The sequence below is a fragment of the Rhinolophus hipposideros genome, assembly GCF_964194185.1.
Source record: "Rhinolophus hipposideros genome assembly, chromosome: 4".
In the NCBI taxonomy this organism is placed as follows: Eukaryota; Metazoa; Chordata; class Mammalia; order Chiroptera; family Rhinolophidae; genus Rhinolophus; species Rhinolophus hipposideros.
Window position 1 is genome coordinate 19352102 of NC_138050.1, and position 18241 is coordinate 19370342.

An 18241-nucleotide genomic window follows, 5' to 3' on the forward strand; every position below is an offset into this window, starting at 1 on the left:
ACATGCCTACATAAATTATTTTTTTTTGAGCACTTCCTTACTTTGTGGTATAATAAGATGTTCCGTGTTTATCTTGTCCTTACCCTGCTCCAACCCTGGAATTAGCCTTTTCTCTAAAGAGCCCTGTTTCCTGTTAGTGGAGAATGGTATTAAAGACCAAGGCTAGGTGTGCTCATTGCTACTGAGATGTCTCTACTTCTTGGACTTTTCAGAGGCAGAGCTAGGAAATATATGCCTATAAAATATATGCATATACCTATATATACACATATGGTAATGACTTGGGTTTAATTTTAAATTATTTGTATTATAATTATAATTGAGTTGTCATAGCAACATAAAGTTCTGAATAAAAGCAATGAAATCAGTCCACACAAACAATTCATATAATTTTCATGTTCCTTTTTAGTCAATGTCTGTACATCTAATTTTATAGGGTTGTAGTGTGAAATTGTTTTGTCTTTTTAAACTTGACATAAATGTCTAAGTTACTACACCATTTTTCCAACCTTCATTCCAAATTGCTCTGCTACATATTATGTAGCAGATTCTACCATTCATCTATTGCTGGTATTTAGGTTGTTTCCAATTTTTTGCTATTATAAATAATTCTGAACTGAACATTTTTATGCATATACCTTTCCTAATTGACTTTCTCATTTATTTGCTTATTTATTGGAAGATTTCCCAGAAATGGGAATAACACTTCCCAAAATGTAGGTATGTTTTGATGGGTTTGGTATGTACTAGCGCACAGAATGAATCAAACATTTACCATATCAGAATTGGATATATAGAGATGAAAAATATTAGTCTCTGTTAGCAAGGAGCTGAAAGTCTAATGGAAGAAACAAATTTTTAAAAAGATATAATTTGATAAATATAGAGGAAGAGCATTTAACCCAGGTTGGGAATAGGTGGCTCAGGAAAGCTTTTCAGGAGGAGGTTACAGTTGAGCTGTGTCTCGAAGGATAGCTTTGTAGAGCTTGTTAAAGGATACCTTGGTGGAGCCTTAAAGGATTGGAGTTATCCAATGTAAAAGAGAGAGTAGAAATGGGCCACAGAAAGCATTTAAAGCAGAATCACTAGAGTACAAGAAAACAAGGAGGTTCAAGAAAATTCAGGTACTTTATGCGATTTGTTGCTTAGATGCGTTTGGAGGAGGTGAGAAAGGTTAGCTTGATCAAGTGGATCGAGGCTGAACCATGGCCTTTCATGTCACCTTTATATTGATGCAATTGAAAAATCTTAAACCAATGAATAATATGATCAGATACATATTTTAGAAATCCACTTTAACAAGGGTACTAGAAAACAGATTAGAAAATGCAAGAGACAAAAAAAACACCTCACACTGATGGTATGGGTAAGTAAAAGCTAGTGGCAATGTAAATTAAAACAGCCCTTTTGGAAAGTAATTTAGTGATATATAAAAAGGTTATAAAAATATTCGTATTTTTCCTGCCAGAAATTCCGATTTCAGGAATCTAGGTGAAATAAATCCAAAATATGGGGGAAAAAATCTATACAAGAAGATCCTCACTCCAGCATTAAATATAGCAGTAAAAAGAGGGGTAGGAGGATAATATGTCTAATAGTAGGAAGATTATTGAGTAAATTGTGAAATTTCTACTACATTTCTACTAGCATCATTACAAAACGATGCATATCAATGTGGAAAAATGTTTATAAATGCAACATGTAAAGAAAGTGTAATTAGCATGATTACAACGACTTCTAAAAACACACAGGGAAAAAAATACTTAAAAAACTTTCAACCCATATCAAGGTTTTCTGATCAAAGTTAAAAATATACATACTAAAAAAGCCAATGTAGAATTTGGAATCATTGACAACACCAAACTATGCTTCTCAGGAACACTGGTATTCTATGAGTTACTCCAGTGATTCTGAAACTCAGAATTTGTTGAAAGTTATAGATTCTTTCTCTAGAATCATGCACACATATGAACAGTTTGCATAATTTCAGAGATGGCTGATGGAGTTCCTGAAGAAAAAAAAAAAATATATATATAGTTACATGACGAGGATTGCAGATAGAATTAAGATTTCTACTCACATCACCTAAAAATAGATTATCCCGGATTATCTGAGTGGACCCACTGTAATTATAAGGTTCTTCTAAATGTGGAAAAGGGAAGAGTCAGTGTCAGTGATAAGATGTGAGAGACTGAAAGAGCTGTTGCTGGCTTTGAAGGTAGAAGGGAGCCATGGACCAAGGAATGAGGGAGGTCTTCAGAAGTTAGAAAAGGTAAGAAAACAGATTCTTTCCTGGAGCCTCCAGAAAGGAATGCAGCTCTGCCTACACTTTGATTTTAGCCCACTGAGATCCATTTTAGACTTCTAACCTCCGGAACTGTAAGATGATAAATTTCTGTTGTTTCAAGTCACTAAGTTTAGGGTAATTTGTTACAGTAGCAACAGGAAACTAATACACACATAAAGTTTTTTGTTTGTGTCGATGTGTGGCTGAAGTAGTGAATATACATGCATACATATGTAGAGATACATTTTCTGGTTTTGAGAGTTTCCTGATAGCCAGGACTATGTCTGTTCTTGTTCTGTGTCTTTAACACAGTTACTGGCATTGATAAATATTTAATGGGAATGAGTGGTATTCAGCAGAGACAGGATCAGCAATTGCTCTGCCACCTGAACAAATTTGAGAATCACTTGTTTTACTGTATTAAGCTCTCTGTATTCCTATAATCTGTGAGTTAAAATTGTAAAGAATATAAAATGATAAATATTTGTTCTATATTGAATGTGAAGGCAGTTTTCTAACAAGTAAATTGATACTTACTGAGCATCTATTATGAACAAGGTATTATGTTTTAAGACTGTTTTGTATTTATTATCATATATGTAAAACATTGTGGTATAAATAGCTAATGCTTAGGATTTTGACCCTCCATGTATATTGTAACTACTAAACTCGAAGAATTATAATAAAGGCAAAGAGGACAAAATTTAATAATGGCTGGTTTAAAAATGTTTCTAATCTGTGTCCTAGATCCACAGCTATTTATTTTCTACTATGAGTTTTTAATTTTTCAAATTTGGTATTTACCTGAAAATTTCAAATTAAACTTCTAATCATGGTAAGTATGTGTGTATATAATACTACCAGAGGTTCCAAAAAATGTATATAAGTGGACACTTTGGTCAACGTTCCTCAAGCAGCAGTTCGCCGTAATCAGAAGCATCTGGACGCTGATGGTAACCACTTTGAGCATCTCTTGTAATTGCAAAAGTCAAACGTGACTTGTATTCATCTTTTGTTATTGGTATATATTGAATATTACAATTTTAATACAGTTTACCTTTCTTAAAATGTACATACTTTTGTTGGTATTATATATATGTATATATATACCAAATCTAGGTATTTTCTGTACTTTTAACAAAGTCATAAAAAGTACTTTTTGTCTTTTTTAGGTCTGTGAAGTCTGACCTCAAGGTGGACAACTCTTTAGATACAGCATCTAGTCTACTACTGAAATCATAAACCTATACAATATTTATTGAAATTTGTTGTAAGAATGTGATGAGTTTTTCCTACAAATTCATCAGTTAACATTCTCTTTTTAAAGCGCAAGCTTATAGTTTATTTTAGATACTGACTATATCTTTCTTCTGTCAAGTAACTTTGATAGTTTCTTTTCCCTGTAGCTAATTCACACATTAAAAAACAATTATAAAATCCTCCTCAGAGACTGCTTAAATGGTTCATAGCTATATGCTTTAATTAACTAGGTAACAGTTTAAGAGAATATATCATTTAGACACAGATTTTTTTCGGCAGTTGGGTAGATTCTTTGAATGAAAGAGCAATATAAATGCTTTATTGTCCATACATATTTTAGATGACCCTTTCAAAATCATGTAAGGCAAAAAGATATTGAAATTAGTTTGGAAACTACTAAAAGTAGTTTTTTTTGTCTTATGTAATTTTTAAAAGTATGTCAATGTTAGTTACATGGGAGAAAATTTATACATGCATCATGAAATGTCCTTCTGTTTTGGGAAATTTACTTTGTATGGTTTAGAGCCCAAACTTCTGAAAGTGGTTAGAACAGATTCATATATGTAGAGCATTTTCAACTCTGATTTTCTTAAGATTATGAAGGTAAAAGATTTTTTCCCTATATGAAGAATTTTTTTGCTTCTGTGTTGTAGGCCATAGATTATGGGACTGAGCTAAAATTCTTTTACAATTAATAATGGTTAATATTTACTAAAGAAGTATGAACTTTTGCCCCCCTTTATCAATAAGGATACCTGGAAATGGATAAATCGATTTGTTTCAGTCATCTACTTTCTAAAACATTAGTGTGACAGTGCTGGCCTTAGATGAAACATTAAATACAGTGTCTTGAAACATTGTTTTTAAAATAATGTAAAGTTTACAAGAGCTTAATAAAGAAAATTCAGCCTCTTCAGGTTTGGAATCATAGAATCTTAATAATGAAAGCATGGCACTTTGTAACTGTTGTCAAAGTGCCCGCTATAACTCATGCCCACTTACATGTGATAACCCTCTAAATATGACCATTATTATTTTCAACCAGAAGACAAATGGATTCCCCCTCCCCAACCATCCTTTTAGTTTCTTTAATAGCTTTATGATTTTAAACACTTCAACCATCTTGGCTCCTGTCCTCTGGTTATTGTTCAGTTTAACAGGGCCCCTCTCAAAAAAATTTACCTGGAATGGTAAATTTTATACCATATATGGTCTGAAATATACCAAGGGTTGGTTAACTTTTTGTCCTAGCCATTAAAATGTTTGTATTCAGGGAGCAATTTTAGATAATTAAAAGGATTGTAAATAATAGAAATAGATCTATTCTTGGCCCTTTATCAAAAGAAAATTGAAAGGTTTTAATAAACTTTACAATGGTTAAAAAACTTTCACCCATTGTAAAAGAACCAGGAATACATTAGCATTCCCTTCTTATTTTTAGTAAACAAAAGTTGAGACCCTCTGGTCTCCAGCAGATATGACTGAGGATATATGACCAGTTCTTTATGACAGTTGAGAACTATATTTCTATACTTAATATGTGAAAAATTATTTCTTGTAGAACAAATCTATAGGGAAATAAGGAGAGTAAAATACAGCACTTTCTCTTTTGGCAAAGAAATGCATACGTGTTTAAAACAAATTAACTTTTAGGGCAGCTCTGAAGAAGTAATTTATTTTAAATAGGTGAACAGTTTATAGCTCTTGTGGGAACACTTTTTCCTTACTTTTCTTCATCATTGGATTAGACCCTGTGTTTTTAATTTAAGTCCTTTAATTTTTGCTGTTAACATTTAATTTACTTGATGACCCCATACTGTTAACTTTTGACCCAGTGAACTCATAATGGTATAAACTACAAAACTACTAATATGGTATGGTAGATAGAAAACCTTTTCCTGATAAGAAATTATTGTAGCATATGGCTAATTCTAATGATTCCCCATGTACGTTTATTTTTACTCAAATTTCCTTTCCTTTTATATAAAATTGAAATTCCTAAAATTTAATTCTTTAGATGTAAAAATGTTAGTACATACAGTTGTCAATTATTATAAAGTTCAAAGCTTCTTCTAAATCACTTGTAAAAATACTTAACTTTTATTTGCCATTAAAACTAGACCTGTGGACTTGCCTTTGAACATTTCCCCCTAATTATAAAATAATATGTATTAAAGAAAACTTTTAAGCAATCAGGAATGATTCGAAGGCATTGCTTCTGAAGGCCCCTTAACAATATACGACTTTCGGGGGCGGCCAGTTAGCTCAGTTGGTTAGAGCTGAGTGCATTTAACAACAAGGTTGCCAATTCATTCCCCACATGGGCCACTGTGAGCTGTGCCCTCCACAACTAGATTGAAACAACTACTTGACTTGGAGCTGATGGGTCCTGGACAAACACACTTAAAGTAAATAAAAGTTAAAAAAACACACACAAAAAACCCCAATATACCACTTTCCTCCCCTCTTCCCAATTGACAAAGGAAGGCTCTATATTTCTCTTTTGTATGTTAGCATTATTGAATTTCACTTATTTAGTACTATTAAATATTATACTTTGTTTCTTTTCTTCAGGAAAATTGCAGTTTGTCTCTTGTGGAGGAGAGGGTCCCTCTTTCAGAAATCAGCAAAGTAGAAAAGAATTGGCGAGGCACTGGGAGCCCTCTCTGATCCACCTAGTGTACACTATTCTTATTTAAGGGTAGCCAGGGGGTGCATTCATTTTCATCATTTTGGGGGTGAGTACTGGGTAGAAACTGAGGGAGCACAGATGGGTTAAGTATTGTTTATGACAGTAGGATAGGAGTGAGAGGAAGGAAGCTCAGTATATAGGGAATCTAATTCCTGATATGGTGTGTGTATAAAGATGTGTGATACATGTTTTAAAGAAATTCTAGTGAACTAACAGGTCTAAAAATTATGTTTTATTATATAAGATTAATATGAAACCTTTTATTTGTTGAGCTGTTTAACATGCAGCTTAATAATTATTGATATGTTTTAATATGCCATATTTACTTTATTCAAAAATGAACAGATTGCTTAACTATTAGGTATGGAGGTATAAACAAGATTTCTGATCTCTGGGAATAGTACAAGCTATGTATGTTTCGGTATAACCCTTCATGGTTTGCTAATGTAACATGGTTGTAATTTCATAATTTAAATTCTAGGAGGAATGTTGTAAAATGTGCTTTATTATTATTCTTTTTTAAATAAATGGAAGTATTTTTGTGTGGTTTTACAGTCACGATGGGAAATAATGAGATTTTGGATAGAGGAAGTGATGGTTGGAATAGAGACGAGAGAGAAGTCTAGAATGACTCCCTAGTCCCTGGCTAGGTTGTAGAGTATGACGGTGGTATAATTAACCAGGATAGAGACAAGTAGAGGAAGAACAAGGCTTTGGGGAGTGTGTGAGAGCGTGTGTGTGTGTGTGTGTGTGTGTCAGGGTGTGGGGTGGAAAACTGAGAAAGGGGAGAGAGATAAGAAGCTCAATGAGGACATATTTGAATATGGAAGATTAAGTGCCAGTGGGATATCCACATAGAGAAGTTCAATAGGGAGCTCAGCATACACTTCTGAGGTTTAGGGAGAAAGGCCTGAGCTGGAAGTAGATGTTACTAAATAGATGGTAGCTGGAATTAATGGGATAATGGATGCCATTGCTCATAGAGACTGAATGTAGTGAGAGGAACTGAGAATCAATATCAGTAAATGGGCAAAGGAAGAGGCAGCAAAAGAACTGAGAAGAAATAGCAGAGGGATGGAAGGGAGCACCAATGGCGCTCAGTTTTAGAGAAGCCAGTGAGGGAGAGGTTTCAGAAGGAAAGAAGTCAGAAGTATCAGAAGATAAAGACAGGTCAACTAACCTGTCTTTGAAAAAGATCATGGGATTTGGCAATTTTGTCATTAATGTTTGCCAGAACACTTTCGATGGTGGCAGAACTCTGTTGGGTTGAAAAGTATATTAAAATTGAGAAAGGTTACAATAGATTTATATTATTTCAAGGCTTTTCATTTCTTCTTTAAAAACAGAAATAAAGTATGGTAATTGTAGGGAGGAGGTCACAGAATTGAGGAGATTCTACAGTGAAGAGAGTTTAAGATATGGGAGTCAGCAAGGAGAGATTAAAAAGAGGAGAGATAAAGGTAAAGCAAGATTCTGTAGTAGAAGAGGGAATATGGCATCAAGGGTGCATGTAAAGGAATTGACCTGGAAAAGAGAAAGGATACTTCTTACTCAGCAATCAGGAGGAAGGAGGTGAAGACAGTTATATGTATAACATATAAATATTAGCAAGAAGATGATGGAGATTCATAGCTGATAGTTTTGATTTTTTTCTGATAAAAGAGATAAGGTCATAGGTGAAGTAGCAAGTTTGAGTTGAATTAACATGGTTTAAAATATACGCTCTAAGGAATGGGACAGGGAATTAACTAGGGAGCAAAGTTATAGCAGGAGAGTCTGATGTACTTTGGAATCTAGCCTGGATAGGAAAAGATATGAAGCAATGTGGTAGATTGTGGTTTAACATAAAGGGGAATAGTAGAGGAGTGGAAGTTAAAAAAAAAAAAAAAGGTAAGAAAGCAGGTGTTTAGGGAGTGATGGAGTGAAAAAAAATTAGAATGGTAAGTGGTGGAGGCTAAAGCTGCTGTGGAGCAATTTCCTGGTAATCAGAAGGGTGAGGGTGTGGCTCTGGGTATGGATTGTGGAATGAAGTAGTAAGCTGTTGGAGTCTAGAATTCAACATTGTTGGATGTGTTATCCATATGGACACTGAAGTGGCACACAGTGGCAGAAAATGCAGGGAGACAGATACTGAAAGCCAAGTGCCAACGCCCTTGATGAATAAGGGAGAAAATGGTTGGGCAGTTAAGTAATGAGAATGAAAGACAGGAATAAAAAATTCCCAAGATTGTTGATCATTATTTTTTCTCACAAATTAAGAGTCATGAGGGCAAGGACTGTATCTTATTGAATGCTGCAAATATTTGTTGAATTGATGAATTAAACAAATGATGACCTCATCATTTCGCATAAGTATTCATATTAAGTATTTCTGAAAATTTTGGGTTTTTCTTATCACAAGCAATTGATATTAAAGAAAGTACAAATGAGCAAGATGTATTATTACTAGCAGTAAATATTCAGCTATAATATACTTTAATGACAATATGTATTTGATTATAGACTATAAGGATGTACCGTAATTTAAGCAGTTTCTTATTTGGAGGTATTTATATTGGTTGCAACCAATGTTTTCTGCTAGTAAAGGAACAATCTAATAGCTAAATTTTTGCCTTATTTATTTCCTTAAGATGCAGTCTTAAAAGTGGATTTTTTGGTATGGTCTTCATAGTGAGCCCATTGTCTTTATTTTTGGCCTATCACTAACAGGTTTGTTTATGTGCATTGTATTTTATCCTGGATTGGAATCAGAAAATTGGACAGTGTTGCAGGTACTGATTGATGTAGGCATACCAACAGCCCCAAGAGTGAGAACTGGTAAGTAACAGTTCTTCATAGGAATAATGATGGGTGTTTTACAAACTTGGAATCAAGGAATTTTTTTTTTTTTTTTTTTAAGGAGGACACAGGTCATAGTGGCCCACAGCTCACAGTGGCCCACGTGGGGATCGAAACAGCAACCTTGGTGTAATCAGCACCACGCTCTAACCAACTGAGCGAACCAGCCACCCCATCAAGTACATTTTTCATGAGCTCAATAGAAGATGATTCATGAGCTGAATAATAGGATATAGTGGTCAATTCAGAAAGGTATATTCAAAGTAAATAAAACCTCTGAATAATTTACATTTGTTGATAGCATCCAATTTTAGGAGACATTTTGGCAAATCATGAATAATATAATAATATAGGTCAATGCTCCTCCCACTTTTTTACAAAAGTGTAATTAATAGCAGAGAAGAATGAATAATCGACTAGAAGCTTGGTCCCAAGCTAGAGTTTTCTTTAGTTTCATGTTTTGTTGAGTAACATTGATATCTGAGAAGATGCCCCATGTTTACTCAGTCACTTTTAACACCTTTTTAACACACTTTTAACACAAGTTCTCCTTGCCTCAAGCTGGACTTTTAGAGGCAAGGTTCTAGGCTATTTCATAGTTGTAAAATATTTTTACATTTTCATAGTTGTAAAATATGCTCCTTTTCAGTTTTCTCTTCTACAATTTAGCCCAGGCTATTCATGTAAAGTAGCGTATGGCAGAGAGTAAATTACTTGATGCTTATCCACTTTGAACTTGAGAGTGTCACAGAGACTCTGAAAATTCAGTATCATCACAAACAGACTGCACTACAAGAAATGTTAAAAAAGTCCTTCAGATGAATGGAAATGATACCAGATAGAAATACAAATCTACACTAAGAGATGATGAAAACTGGAGAAGATTAACTACATGGCTAAATGTGAAAGATTTTTAAAAATTTAATTTTCTTTTAAGATAACCAACTGTTTAAACAAAAATAGTAACAGTATATTGTGGGGTTTACAACATGCATAAATAAAATACCTAACAACAATAAAAGCCAGGAGGGGTAAAATAGAAGTATGATATAAGGTTCTTTTGCTGGTGTAATATCACTTGAAATTAGATTGTGGTTAAGTTGAAGATATAGACTATAAACCCTAAAGCAAACAGTAGAATAACAAAACAGTTATAACAAATAACCCAACAAAGGAGAAAAAAAGGAAATCGCACCAAAAAAGTGCTTGATGTAAAAGAAGGCAGAAAAAAGAAGGAACAATGAACAGATGGAACACATAGAAGAGAGCAAAATGATAATCTTTAATCATGTCCGTAATCACATTAAGTGTAAATGATCTAAAAAATGCTAATTAAAAGTCAGAAATTGCCAGATTGGATGGACAGCAAGACCCAATACACTTTACATACAAAGACATAAAAACGTTAAGAATAAGAGGATGTAAACAAATAAACCATGCTGATGCTGACACTAGTCAAAAGAAAATGGGTACAGCTATCTTGACATGAAACAGAAGATTCCAGAGCAAAGAATATTACCAGCGATAAAGAAGCCCATTTCATAATAATAAAGGGGTCAGTTAATGAAGAAGATGTAAGAATCCTAAATGTTTATACCCCAAATAACAGAGCTTCAAAATATGTGAAGCAAAAACTGATAGAACTGCAAGGAAGAAACAGACAAATTCCCCATTATAGTCAGAGATCTCAATACCTCTCCTTCAATAATTGCTACAAGTTGAAATTTAGCAAGGATATAGTAAACTCAAATAACGCTATCCACCACTATTACCTAATTGACTTTTCTAGAACACCCCACTAGCAAAAGTAGACTACATGTTCTCTTTAAAGCCTACATGAAACATTTACCCAGAGATACTGTATTCTAGACTAGGGGTCAGCAAACTGTGGCTTTGGCCAAATCTGGCCTGGTTTTATATGGCCTATAAACTAAGAATGGTTTTCACAGTTTGAAAGATTTCTAAAAAAGAAAGAAAATATGTGACAGAGACTGTATGTGACTCACAAAGCCTAAAACATTTTACTCTCTGACACTTTACAGAAAGAGTTTGCTGACCTCTGTTTTAGGCCATAATACATGCTTTAATACACTTTAAAGGATTTAAGTCGTGCAAAGTATGTTCTCTAAACATAATGGAATTAAATATTTGGAAACAAAATAGCATGCTTCTGTATACCCCATTGATTAAAGAAGGAATCAAAAGTGAAATTAGAAAGTATTTTGAACTGAAGGAAAATAAAAATACAACATATCAAGTTTTATATAAATGAAATTCCTATATTAGAAAATACACAGTCTTAAATCAAAGACCACCTCAATTCCACCTTAAGAAACTAGAAAGGAGGTGCTAATTAAACTCTGAGGAGCAAAAGAAATGAAATAATAAAGATAAGAGTTAAGATCAATGAAGTGGAAAACAAAAATCAATTTAGAATATCTATGTAATCAAACGTATCTGGTTCTTTGAGATCAGTAAAACTGATAAAACTTTAGCCAGACTAGTCGGGGGGAAAAAAAGGTGTGAATGCACATATCAGGAAGAACAAAATAGGAATGAGAGAGGTGACATAATTACACATTCTACAGATATTTAAAGGACAATAAGGAAATATGAACTTTAGGGGGAAAAAATTCAAACCTAGATGAAATGGCCAAATTCCTTGAAAGACAAACTACTGAAGCTCACTCAAGAAATTGATAACCTGAATAGTCACTTATCTGTGTTTTAAAAACTGAACTAGTGGTTCAAAATATTCTCACAAAGAAAACATCTGATTCATAGGGCATCACTGGTAAATCATTCCAAACATTTAGGAGAAAAAAATAATATTAATTATATATAAACTCTTCCAGAAAAGTGAAGAAGTAGGAATATTTTCCAACTGGTTCTTTGAGGCCAGCACTAACCTGATACCAAAACCACACAAAGACATTCCAAAACAAAAGAAAACTCAAACCAATTTCCCTCATGAACATAGATGTAAAAATTCTAAACAAAATTTTATCAAATCCCAACAATATATAAGAAGGATAATATTGGGTGGGATTAATCCCAAGAATACAGGATTGGTTTAGCGTTCAAAATCAATCAATGTAATTCACCAAATTAAACTAAAAAAGAAAAACCGATCATGTCAATAGATGTAGAAAAAGAACATCTGACAAAAATCCAATATTCATTCCTGATTTTAAAAACTCTTAGCAAACTAGAATGAAAAGGTATTTCTTCATTCAGATAACAGGCATCTACAAAAAACCTGCAGATAACCTCATACTGGTGAGGCATGCTTTCCCCTTAAGATCAGGAACAACACAAGGATGTCTGCTCTTATCACATTTATTCAACAATTCAGGTTCTGACCAGTGTAATCAGGCAAAAAAAAGAAATAAAACACATTCAGGTTGGAAAGGAAGAAATAAAACTGATACAATCATCCATCTATTCCACTTGGTGGTATCTACAAAAAGCTACTAGAATTAACAAGTAAATTTAGCAAGGTTTTAGGACAAATGGTAAATACACAATAATCATTTATATGTTTACAGTCTAACAACAAACAACTGAAAATAAAAGGGTAAAAATATATAGCATAAAAATAAGAACTATGTAGGAATAAATCTCACAAAAGGTATGAAAGATCTGTACACTGAAAACTGCAAATATTGCTAAAAGGAATTAAAGATGATTTAAATAATTGGAGAGATTTACCTGGCTCATGGATTCATATTGTTAAGATGTCAGTTCTCGTAAAATTGATCTATAGGTTCAATACAATTAAAATTAAAGTTCTAGTCGGCTTTTAAAAAACTGACAGGCTGATTATAAAATTCATATAGAAATCTAGAATAGCCAAAAATCTAGAATAGTCAAAACAACTAACTTTGACAAAAAGATCAAAGTTGGAGGGCTGACACTACCTGATTTTAAGATATTATAAGTCTACAGTAATCAAAATACAGTGGTATTAGTATAAAAATAGACAAATAGATCAATGCAACAGAATACAGAAATAAACCCACATATATAACATATTTTTGACAAAGTGCAAAGGTAATCCAGTGAAGAAAGAATAGATTTTTTTCAATACATGGTGCTGGAAGGACTGGACACCCATATACAAAAATATGAACTTCTTATCTCACATCACATACAAAAATTAACTCAAAATTGATCATAGACCTAAATGTAAAACCTGAAATTTTTATGCAACTTCTAGAAGAAAACATAAGAAAATTTTTGTGACTCTGAGTTATAAAGATTTCTTAGATATGACATCAAAAGCACAATTTATAAGTGAACAAACTGATAAATTGGATTTGCTGAAATTTTACTACTATTCTTCAAAAGGCATTGCTTAAAGAAAGGACAAACCACAGACTGGGAGAAATATTTGTAAAGCATACAATAAAGGATTTGTATAAAAAAATAAACTCAAAACTCAACAATGAGAAAACAAAAATCTCAATTAAAAGAACGGACAAAAGACTTCACCAAGAAGATACCAGGATAGCAAATAAGTGTATGAAAAGGTGCTCAACTTTATTAATCTCAATAGTCTTTAAGGAAACACAAAGTAAAACCATTATGGGACAACTAGATATCTATATACAAAAAAAAAAATGTATACACATCTATTAGAACAGCTAAAATGAAAAGTGGTGTTGAGAATGTGGAAAAAATGGAACTCTGATACACTCCTTGTAGGAATGTGAAATGATATCAGTTTGAAAAATAGTTCGGCTGTTTCTTAAATAGTTAAACTATACAGCAACATATGGTCTAGCCTTCTCATGCTAGGTATTTTCCCAAGAAAAGAAAGCATGTGTTCCTACAAAGATTTGTATGTGAATGTTCATAGTAGCTTTATTTTGAAGTCTCAAATTAGAAACAACTCAAATGTCCATCAATGGGTGAATGGATAAATAAACTGTGATATATTCAAAGAATAGCCGTGGAACAACATGGAGCAATTTCAAAATAATATTCTGAGTGAAGAAAGAGAGACAAAAAATTGAGAACATACCATATGATTCCACACATCTAGAATTCTAGAAAATACAAACTATCGGGACAAAAGACAGACCCGTAATACCTGAGGAGATAGCTGCAAGAAGGGAGGGATTATAAAGAGGGAACCCTTAGGGATGATGGATATGTTCACTGTCTTATTCTCGTGATAGTTTCACGGGTGTATACATTTTAAAATTTATCAATCGTACACTTTAAATACATGTTAAAAGTTATCAACTGTACACCTTAAATATGTGCAGCTTATTGAATATCAGTTACACTTTAATAAAGCTTAATAAATATACATTTAAAATGTAATATCTAGAATAAAAGGAAAATAATTTCAATTGAAATATAAAAGGGAATTAACACTTATTAGAAACATACTAAGGGGGAAGTACTAGGTAGGTGTTTTAAATAATTATAGTATAAACAAATCATTTTCTGTGTGCTAGGCACTGTTATGTGCACTTTATATATAGTAATGTGTTTAATCCTCACAACTCCTTGCGGTGGGGACTACTGTTACCCTCATTTTGCAGATGAGGAAATGGAGGCAGAAAGTCCCACAACTGAGTGAGGGAGCTGAGATTTGAACCTGGGCAGTGTGGTGTTTCAATAGATCTTTATGACACCCATTAAGCCACAGTTTTATTTCCAGTTTACAAAGGGAGACAACCGGGCTTCACAACAGGCAGTAACTTTTTCAAAGTCACAGGATTTGTAAGTAATGTAGTCAAGATTTAAACTCAAGTTTGTTTTACTCTAAAATATACATGTTACACTGGCTTACCTCCATTTAGATTTGTAGTTAAATAGCTGGACTGACAGATGCTATTAATACCACTGATAACTAATAGCTCAGTCTATGCTACCCACTTCTCCCATACATCTTTACCCCTCAATATGTTGTCTGGTATGTTTGTTAGATACAGAATAGAATGTACATAGCACCAATAGGCAACAATTAGCTCAACATTATCTGTTGCTTTGTTTCGATACAATTTCATTTTCAATATTGATAGTATGTCTGCATCTGTTGAAACTAAGAAATTGAATATGTGACTTTGGAGGATCTTTTCAGGTTAATATTAAAGCCAATAACTTATTTATGTACTTCTATAAGTACAATTAAAGATATGTTCCTATATCTCTAAAATTTAACTGGAGGAAATTGTTTACTTTTCCATGAAATCTTCCTTTTGTGTATGTGTATGAGTGTTTTAATTATGGTTACTAGTCTGGAAGATATCGTTTAAAATGTGATCAAAGTTGCCCCGAATGGATTTTCTTGGTTAAAGTCAAGAGAGGAAGCAAGAACACAGGAACATTTCTAAGTTTCTAAAAAATTATTCCATTATTGGATAGAGTTCAATACACATAAAACTTTTATAACAAAATTGCTTTGAGGTGATTTTGGAGGCACAATAGGGGAATAGTTAAGAAAAGTATCATTGGAATCAGATCTGGACTTGAATCCTGGCTCTGCCCACTTACCAGCTTTTTTACATTGAAGATGTAACTTAAGTTGGGCCTCAGTTCTGCCCATCTGTGAAATGGGTTAATAATACCTCATAGAATTGTTGTGAATACTAAATGAGATAATAAACATTTGAGCACTTAATATAGTGTCCAACCTAGTGAATAAATGTTCCATTGCTTGCTACTATGAAGATACTTTTACACAAATGTAGGAATCCAAAGCCATATAAGATTAGATTATGATGAAATGCTAAAAGTATCTTATGATATAATCTCCTGTTTACAGAAAATGCATCACATAGATCCCCAAAACTTAGTTCAGAGATAATAAAACTTGATCCTTTCCTATTTATAGAAACATGAAGGATAGCACATAGCCAAGATTTGCTTTGGGCATAGAAATTCACGCTGACCCTGACAATTTTACATTAAAATAAAGTCCATATTTAAGAGCTAAATAGTTTGGATGACTTGTGCTAATTTATCTTTTATATTCAATACTTTTTGAAGTCATAGCCGTTATACAAAAGTACATTAGTCACAAAAAAGTTGCAGATATTTATTTTGTGTGTTTTTATCTTAAGGCACGTAATTTGTGTAAGCTGGGTAAAACCACATTGAATTAAAAATTCAGAACACTGAGTGAGATAATCCAGAAAAACTAAGTCTTTCAATTTTATTCATTCAGTTTGTTATTCTCACCCACTAAGGGGTCAGCCAAAATGAAGAGATGTTTAATAAAGGACAGCTTTGTCTGACCTGAAGGAAAGAATTCCAAAACTAGATCATCTCCTTTGAGATTGCTCTGAAATTGATACTTCATCTTAAAATCAAAGTTCATACACAGCCATTTGATTTTCTTCATTGCATTCCCTCATAAGTTCATAGGGTTTTAACCAATTTCTATATGATGACTTTCACATGTACATCAACAGGCCCAATAACTTAATCAAGAAAGCTTGAATCTTCTATGTTCTGGTGATGCCTCACTTAGATCTGACATTAAGTTCATTTTTTTCTTTCAAACTATTTCTTTTAAATTTATTGGCTATTGTTGACAACACGATTTTTTTTTTGGACCTGGAAGCTTACAATCTTAGGTTAATTTCCTTACTTTTTTCCCTTCCCATAGGTAAATAACTGCTAAACTTGTCACTTCTTAATAATACTGTGTTTCCCCGAAAATAAGACCTAGTTGGACAATCAGTTCTCATGTGTCTTTTGGAGCAAAAATTAGTATAATTTATTTTTCTATAGACTGGGTCTATAATATAAAATAATAATTATAATATAATATAATATATAAATATAATTAATATAATATAACCGGGTCTTGTATAAGACCGGGTCTTATACCGTGTTTCCCCGAAAATAAGACCTAGTCAGCCAATCAGCTCTAATGCGTCTTTTGACGCATTAGAGCTGATGGTCCGGCTAGGTCTTATTTTGGGGGAAAACACAGTATTAATTTTTGTTCCAAAAGACGCATTAGAGCTGATTGTCCAGCTAGGTCTTATTTCGGGGGAAACACGGTATACCTCAGATATGTCCCTTTTCATTTTTAAAATGCCTATTTAATCCAGGCTCTTACATGCCATTTGTATTATAGCCTCTTGTATTGTGTTGCAGCCTATTGGTATTCCCCTGGCTCCCATCCTGTCTTACCTCCTACCCCACTAGCCTCTGGTGCAAAACATAAAATACTGTTCATCAAACACTTTGTAGAGAAGTTTTGTTGGGTGAATAAGGAAAACATGATTGACTAAAAAATGGGAGTTTAAATGGAATCTCTTTTCCTTTCAGTGATTCTACCTGGAAGGAAAGGAGAAGAGCAGAAATTTTCAGGAACTGAATCACAACTTAGACAAATACCGAATGGGAGATTGTTGCTAGGAAAAGACTGATAATATATGATAATAACCATTGCAGAGAAAAAGGAGACATAACATTCAACTCGTTAGCCATTCTTCCCCTTTTTGCCTTCCATACACCTCAGTTGGCAATCTATAAATGTTCAATATGTGTTTGTGTTAATACTGGTCATTATAAAGTTATCTGGGAGGCTAGGAGAGTAGTCTGTTTTAACTGTAGTGATAAAAGGAGGTCAGTTCACACCAACTATCTTTCTCCTGTTTAGAAACATTCTAGTATTTAAGGCCTTTTTAATGTAAGCCCATTACTAGTTCTTTCTCTTTCTGTGTCATTTCTCTCTACTCTTTTATTTGTGTTCTGTGTTCTATCAGATATCATGTCTGGGAGATGAATTGCCTGTTCCCACTCTGCAGTGGTTTTGTATATTGCTGTATCTCTATGGCCTTGAACAGTGCCAAGCACATAGTGAGCACTCAATAAATATCTGATGAATGATTATCTCCTGTCTGTGGCAATCCAAATCCATCACTTTAAAAAATTCTACGTTAAGATTTGCTTATGCCAGTAAACTTCTACCCATTATCAATCTAGTTTTGAATCACTTCATCTTCCACATCCCCTCAACAACTGTTTATAGCTTGCACTTCATTATATACTTTTATTATGTTACTTTTTACATACTCCCACAGCTTTTCTATATATGTTGAATTTTCAACTAAAAGATAATGCCTCAAATGTTACATATTGCACATGCTTCCTGTGCTGCAGAAAGGTGGACACTCAATAGATGGGCAGCC